This window comes from Budorcas taxicolor, chromosome 4 (genome assembly GCF_023091745.1).
Source record: "Budorcas taxicolor isolate Tak-1 chromosome 4, Takin1.1, whole genome shotgun sequence".
NCBI lineage: Eukaryota > Metazoa > Chordata > Mammalia > Artiodactyla > Bovidae > Budorcas > Budorcas taxicolor.
This window is the reverse complement of record NC_068913.1, coordinates 53,658,659-53,664,658: the sequence shown is the minus strand read 5'-3', so window position 1 is coordinate 53,664,658 and position 6,000 is coordinate 53,658,659. Positions and strand designations below refer to the sequence as shown.

Genomic DNA, 6,000 nt, shown 5'->3' with positions numbered 1-6,000 from the left:
TCCCCGGGTCAGCGACCCGATGCTAACGGAGATGAAACGCGGGAAAAGCTCTTTAGGAGAGCAGAGCCTCGCGCTTTTCGCGCCGGTAGCGCGGGGGTGCGCGCCTCGTGCGCGTCGTGTGCGCGCCTAGTCCTCTCGGTGCGTCAGGGCCGCTAGCCACACGGGCACCAGGAGGGGGAGACTCGCTGCCGCTTATCATCAGGCTGTGCTAACTTCAAACTGCCCGAGCTGAGGCGGGGGAGAGTGCGAGCGGCCAGGGCGAGAAAACTACTCCACCTAGAAAGTTTCACCTTGTCGGGGGCGGGGGAGGGGTGGGAGGAAACGCGACCCCCCGCGGGGCCCGGCGCGGCGCGCGGGCGGCAGGAAGGGCGGGGGCCGATTTCCCCCTCAGGGTGTTGCCAGTCCCCACCTCAGCGGTCCTTGGACCTGTGGACGAGGTGGACGGACCTCGCGCGAGACGGGCGGACACGTGCAGGGGCGGGTGGGCGAGAGCCCGAGTCTGTTCTCCTGGCCGTGCTTCCTCCTGGACGTGCCCGGGCTGCCCCGGGCCGCGCGCGCCGGTGCCCGGCTGAGTCACTGGCCGGGCAGCGCGAGGGTGGGAAGGGGCGGAGGGAGAGCGGGGCGGAGGGAGAGCGCAGCCGGAGGGCGGACTAGCGCGCGGCTGGGCCCGGCCGCAGGTGACCCGGAGGCTCTCGCTGCCCGCGGCGCCCCGAGCGCTTTGTGACCAGATGCGGAGTCCAGCGGAGGGCGGGAGCCAAATGCGGGACGACAGCTGACTTGCTGCGGCGAGGCAGGGAGGCGCGGAGCGCCCGGGTGGTCCCTGCGCGCTTGACTTCTCCTCCGCCGGTTCGTGGGTGCCGCAAGGTAAAACTCCAGCTCGCTTCTGCTCTTCCACCCCCAACCCTGGCCCCTGCCGTTCTGCTCTTTGTTCCCCCGGAGACCTGACTGGTGTTCAGGAGGGCAAGATCAGAAAGGTGGGTGAGAGTTCAGGGGCTTCAGAAACTGAACGGTTGTGGCCCCAGAGGCTAGGTCGAAACTACAATGGGGCTTTTCGTTTTAGGGGGTTGCTTCTGACAACCACCTGTGTGACTCAGGAGAGAGGGGCACTGGGATAGGAGATGGTATGTGACTGTTACTGCCCGCAAGTTTCAAGGCTGTGATCTGACTCATCCTTTACAAAAGGGATCGAGTCACCCTGTCGTAGGGTGATGTGACCAGAAAGGATCAAGCAAGCAGTTTTCTAGTTTCCAGCGTAGCTTTATGCGCATTACGTGGGGCAGCTTCCAAGGGGCAGGTGTTTCTGTGAAGGGCTGAATTTTTAATTTCTGGCAAATACACAGGTCTTGTGATCCATCATTTTCAATCTTACTTTCTCTCTTTGCTGGGGCTCTGTGGAGGACATCTGTCTTATTAGGTGAAATAGATTATAACCAGAGGTCAGTCAGTCTGGCGTACTGCTACTGATCCAATAATTAAACCAGAAAAGAAAGCATTTTCACAGACTATTGCCAATGCAGAATTTACTCCAGAGTATGGTTTCACATTTCATACCTTTTATGTTTTAAAAGAGCCATTTACTAATTTGGCAGTTGGAGAGAGTTCCTGTGGCTCATGCATGAATAGTTGCCCAGTGTGTTTTACCTTATCACAGTTTTATATTCAAAGGAGCCCTGAAGCAAAATGAAATATTGTCAACTCTCTTAGGCAAAATAATCAGGATCCTTTAATTGCCAAGTTAAGATGGTAGATGAATATGAGAGGATTGTAAAAATTGACGTTGGAGAGAATATAGGGTATCTGGACCCTCTCCTGAATTTTAAGAAGTGTTCACATTTTGTAGAATTGGGTGGAGACTTATTCTGTCATTTCCATCAACCAGACACATGCACATTGCCATGCAAATGGATTCAGAGACATTATTTTCCTTTACAGCTAAACTATTATAGCTGACTAATGAATTTTTTCTGCATGAGGATGATCTGAAAATGATGTACATCATGTTTCTGTGTGCTTCTAGGATATAAATTGTGCTTTTATGTAAACTGTAAGTGGTGCTTGGATTATTTACAGGTACATAGCTTTTCTTTCTAGGTTTAAGCTTATTGGGTTTTGTTTTAACATGTAAACTTCCCTAATGGAACAAAAAGTGAGGGGCTTTGGTTCCAGTTGTAGACTGCAAGTCTGTGATGTATTCAGTGTTAACTCCTTCTGAACTGAATAATACAAGTAAGATTTACGTCACTCGTAAGAAATTTTTTAGTACCCAAACTGGCTAATTCCTTATAAAATTTACTGGTGTTTTAAAAATTCTGTTCAGGCCTGGTTTCAAACTTTACATTGCATAAGCCTATAATTATTAACCTAAATATATTTTGATTTTTAACGTGGTATAATTTATAACATTTAGAAGATGATCTGCTGACTACTGCTTTTTCAAAGATTGCCTTGTTCTTAATACATCACAATAGAGGTTTACATTAAATGTACTCTATGTCCCTTCAGAATTAGTGGATGAGGTTTTTCTGAATGATAAAGATGTATTAGATTAAACCACAGCCAGTCGGTATGAAAGTTCATAAGTAGTATTTTCATAACTTTTAAACCTACAGTAGAAGAAAAACGATACTTTTGTAAGCAGGAGAAAACCCCTTATAAATTCCTGTTAAGACTACAACCTACTATAATCTTGAAATTCTTTAAAATTTGTTTAAAGGAGGATTAGACTAAGAAATGCATTTCAAAAATCAATTTCCTTAACTGTTGGTAAAAAAAAAAAATAGTTCAAAATGACTTTAGTCTAATTTGCCTTTTGCACATCTCTGTAGTAGCCTCAAGAAACTTTTTCTCAAATGTGGTCACCTCACAACAAGGTGAATAATCAAAAGGGCTACCATTCTCTCAGGAGACACACCTTTCTCTGACTGCACCTATACCCTTGGTGACACATTCATGACTACAGTTCCCTGCAAATTGAGAGCACCTCCCGTCTCTCTGCTGCCTTCCTCCTCATCCATCCCCTTTGGTTTGGTTAGAGCTGCTTTCAAGTCTTCTGTGCCTCCATATCTTGTGATTTCATAGTTTCTTCTTTACTGTCATTAGGTTCACCAAAATCATCTGTGATTTTCTTTCCCTGTCATCCCCAGTAGTTCTCTCGAGCTGCTAATGTTTGTTCATGGAAAACTGAATTTCCTAATTGTGCCACCTTAAAGGAAGAAAATATGCAGAGTCAAGTGCCAGGGGATTAATCTCCTTCACCTCACTGGTGTGTGTTGAAACTGGTGTCTTTGACGCTTAGCCCTCCGGGCAGAGTTTCTCCATGGGCTTTCCTCAGTGTAAAATAGTCACTTCTTAGTAATAAATGATGAATATACTGACTAATGTCAATTCAGGATCACTTTGATTCCCTGTTCTTAACGGAGTTGCTCCCAGGCCCACATTTGCCTTAGCAAAAAATAGCTAACAACTGTAACTTAAACATCATATGTGTTTGGTACTAGAGGAACACTTTTAGAAAGGAAGAAATGAAATATCTGCCCTTGAAGAATTAGATATTCAGAAAAATCAATCACATGCAAAATGGAATCAAGGTCCATAATTGTTAGAGGGATCTCATAAGCGAATGACAACCTTAGGAAAAAAATTCTATTATTTAATAGCAAAGAGATCAACATACTTGCTATTAAGATAATTTTTTTTTAAATCACAAGATTGGAACTTAAAAGTTTGAAGCTGCTTGTGAGTGTATCTTTCTGATACTACACCACCATTACAAAATAGGCACGGTTGATACCAATATCTTAACCTCCTCATATTATCAACAAGGCAACTGTGCATGAGCCTAGCCCACATGCTATTTTCATGGCACCACACAGCCTCTGCCTAGTCATCAAGGAAGGTTTACTATTTGAACCATTTTCCACTGAGGTGTATGTTGGGATTCTTCAGTTAGTGATAAATGATGACTATAACATTTCTAGTCTCAGGAGTTTTTCTCATCTTCTTTTTTTCCAGTTCTCTTTTTCCTTTCTTGTTCTTTTTGTAGTAAAGCATACCAAGAAAGACCTTCATTCATATGTGTGGGGCATTCTCCTATTATCAGATTAGGGCTGTGAGTAATTTTGTAATCTACACTTCTATCAGAAACCCCATTCTCAGATATCTCTTCAGCTGTGTTTAACAGTTTAGTATATTCCCCCTGGGATTTGTTTCAATAAAAACATCCAGTAAAACCTGACCACTTTGTTTTTCAAGGGACAAAATGAAGAATGTGTTTTTATAAGCTGTAAAATGTAATTGAGAGAAAAATCACACATATGGCATTTGTAACAGGAGGTGTGAGCATAGTGAAATAAAAAAAACAACAGTGAACTAGCCAATCACATACCCAGGTATACATATTTCTTTGTGATTGTGTAAATTTGTGCAAGTATGTTTATACAGGTTACTCTTGTGGTTTTATATTTCTATAAGAAATTCTGTAGCTATAAGGCAATTAGAAATTATATAAAAATTTATGAGCCATATAGATTATATAGTGGTCTATAGGATTTGAAGTTTTTTCTAATATAACAAAGAATTATTATGAAATTTGGCCTGAGCAATTATGAAATATGGTCAAAGAATCACAGGTTCTAGTGAAAGCCAGTTTCTTGTACTCTTAAGAATGTGTTTGAGGGTTTAGGCATTCAGGATAAACTGTTATGCACCTACCAGGCATAATTCTAGACTCTGTCAGTGCAGCAAAGAATAAAACAGACAAAAGTCTCTGACTTCGTGTTGCTGTGTTTTATATTGAAGAAGACAAACTAAATAAAATACAGAACTAAAATGTATGTGAGGTGGTGAACTGTGGTGTTGGAGAAGACTCTTGAGAGTCCCTTGGAGTGCAAGGAGATCCAACCAATCCATTCTGAAGGAGATCAGCCCTGGGATTTCTTTGGAGGGAATGACGCTGAAGCTGAAACTCTAGTACTTTGGCCACCTCATGCGAAGAGCTGACTCACTGGAAAAGACTCTGATGCTGGGAGGGATTGGGGGCAGGAGGAGAAGGGGACGACCGAGGATGAGATGGCTGGATGGCATCACTGACTTGATGGATGAGTCTGAGTGAACTCCGGGAGTTGGTGATGGACAGGGAGGCCTGGCGTGCTTTGATTCATGGGGTCGCGAAGAGATGGACACGACTGAGCGACTGAACTGAACTGATGAGAGCTATAAGGAAGCGTAAAGTAGAGAGAGTAGTAAGACAGGAGGGAATAGACTGGTGACTGAAAAATTCAGTAGTGGGTCAGAGAATGCCTTAATTCAAAGGTGACCTTTGAGCTATAACCTAAAGGAAATGAAAGAATGAGGCATGTGGATATCTGGAGCAAGACCTCTCCTTTGCATTCCTTGAGAGTGTCATTCTCATTTTTTTTCTCTCTGGAATTTTGCAATGGACAGCTGTACATGGACTCCCTGGTCATTTATGGGAAGTACTGGGACAGTGCCTGCCATACTTCCTTACAGTCTCAAAGGTGAGGTTGAAGGAGAGACCCACATCCCTTGGTTTGAGTACTATGAAAGAAAAGAACCATGAGATTTTCTTGCATTTATTCCCACACCTCATTCTTGATCAGTGATAGTGCTCCATTCAGACAATTTTCCTTCTTATTTTCTACACTGTGAGCCTGGCCTAATGGAATTTGATTAGAGTAATACTCAACAGCCTTTGTCACAGACCCCTTGCATAGTATAAATCTGGAGACAGCAAAGGAGGCAGTTGCTGATGGTTTATAACTTCTGTCTACTATGTACTTCTTTTCTTGCCTTCTCTCTCTGTCCTTCCTTTTCCCTTTCCAGTGTTAAATCAGTATGTTGAATTTTCTTCTTCTTTTCTTCTTCCCCATTTATGTTTTGTCTATATGCTGTATAAAGATTTGTAAACAGGTAACCTAAATAAGTAAAACTAACCCTTTTACTAGGGAACAACAATTTGCTCAGAAAAAGCCCTAGCAAAGC

General features: G+C 43.5%; 1 protein-coding gene across 1 annotated transcript in view; it reads left to right on the top strand.

The window, feature by feature from the left end:
- The first annotated feature begins 824 nt into the window (after positions 1–824).
- Positions 825–6,000, top strand: part of MET (MET proto-oncogene, receptor tyrosine kinase) — a 113,563-nt gene continuing 108,387 nt past the window's right edge. The window contains exon 1 of the mRNA XM_052638579.1: positions 825–864. The gene's annotated coding sequence lies outside the window, so the exon portion shown is untranslated. The remainder of the gene's footprint in view (positions 865–6,000) is intronic.